The 1,875-nt window shown below is 39.5% G+C and overlaps 1 protein-coding gene across 8 annotated transcripts in view; it reads left to right on the top strand.

The window, feature by feature from the left end:
- Positions 1-1,875, top strand: part of birc6 (baculoviral IAP repeat containing 6) — a 124,225-nt gene that overhangs the window by 118,772 nt on the left and 3,578 nt on the right. The gene's annotated exons all lie outside the window — the stretch shown is intronic.

Consider the following 1,875-nt stretch of genomic DNA (forward strand, 5'->3'; position numbering starts at 1 on the left):
GAGCAGTTATTATGGTTTAACACTTGAAATATATACAGAGATTGTTAATATCAAAGCGTTTTATTTTTTACCTGTTCTGCTTCAGTTGCACTGCAAAGAGAAAAACAGTTAACAACAATTCTGAAAATCAATAACTCATCTGGGTGATTTATTATACTAAAAACAAAACAAACAAAAAACTATCTCACTCAAAGCTGTTGTGTGTAAGGATGTGATGTATGTCTCTGTCTTTTGATATCTTTAGGTTTTAGGTGGGTAAGTAGACAAAAAAACAATTTGAAATTAATTAATCAAAAGTTATCAGGTTATAACAATGACAAACTATCTTTTTTCTTGGTTACCTCACGTAAACAGTAGAATATAGGCCCCAGTCTGGGTTTTATAGAGCATGCATGTCAGGTGCTACATCCGCATTTAGTATAAATGCCAGACTCGGGCTGAGGACCCAGGCCAGAAGTTTTCATAAGTTTTCACTACAATACTTTTGCTATCTGCAAATAGTGATAACCCCCAATCACGAATCAGTTTTCTCATTCTAATCACTTCCCGCACTTCAGTATGTACCTAGCTTACACACGTAGTGCACATTACGTTAGCTCAGTAGCTCATTAATTATGTCTGAGTGATCGGATCATGGTTGTTTCTGTGGGTTTCATTTTCAACATACTGTCAATCATAGCTCAGCTGAAAATGACACTTGGATGCCCGCCCGGCGCTCCACTGCGCTAAGACATTGATTTGATTCAGTGACAATGGTGATTCATTGTTATGCACTGAAGACCTCTACATGGAACCGGCTCTACATTTTTAAGAATCTGGAGCATTTTTAAAATCTAGGTGTGGGCCTTTCAAAAGGAACCATGTAGTAAATGAGATACAGGGATTAGAAAATAGCTTCAGTTTATTTTTGACTTACCGAAACCCTCCGCCCTTAACCAGCCTTACCTGCCAGGCAGTGAATGATGGAGGACCATGAGCAGGATGTTTAATGCCTGGAATATTATTTGTTTTATTTATATTTGTTTCAGTTGAGGGTCCCATCTATAAAGGGTTGGGTTGGTCACGGCTAGTGATGTTCATTTTCAATTTTCTGTCAGACAAATAGCCCCAGGATATTTTAACTGATAGTATTAATCGCTCAAAAATCTTATCATTGGTTATGAATAAGCAATTAATTCTGGACCCTACTCAGACAGCATGTACCCTTCAAGTTCAAGCTGGTACCAATTCAGGTGACTGACACAATCCTACCGCAGAGCAGACTGTCCTCAGCCGACTGTTTCATTGATCATATTGATTCTGGGTACGTTGGGATTGAGCTTGAATGCTCGCCATCCACTGGGAGCACCAGACCGTCTCCACAATGGTTCTCATTCAAACATAAAACCTGACCAGCATTTACAAACAAGCTTAAAGTGTCACATGGTAGCAACACAGGCAGGTTGGACCCAAGCGCAAATACACACAGGCAGGCTGGATGATAGTGAAGAAACTTTTAATATATAAAAACAAGCTTACTGGCAGACGGACGAAAAGGCAGGCAAACAAGCACAACAGGTAACAAAACTCAGGTGTCTGACAAACAACTTGACAACAAGTACTGGCCTGGGTGATGAGGGAACTGGGATCAGGTTTGTGAGTGAGCAGGGAAACAGATAAATGTCTGGGGGCATCTTGTGGACAGAAGGAGAACATGGGGAGAACATGAAGTTGGAGTTAAGTGAAACCTAGAACACAGACTGACATTAGTCTCTGTTCTGTCTTCTTAAATCTTGTGCAACGTCATAGAACATAACGGTTAAATTAAGGACTTATGAACTGCAAATACTAACACACTGACAATTATTAGTTATTCTCTTGATTAATTCCCAAATT

This window comes from Seriola lalandi, unplaced genomic scaffold (assembly GCF_002814215.2).
Source record: "Seriola lalandi dorsalis isolate HSWRI2012SDOR001 ecotype SW California unplaced genomic scaffold, Sedor1 jcf7180002054907, whole genome shotgun sequence".
Taxonomy (NCBI): Eukaryota; Metazoa; Chordata; class Actinopteri; order Carangiformes; family Carangidae; genus Seriola; species Seriola lalandi.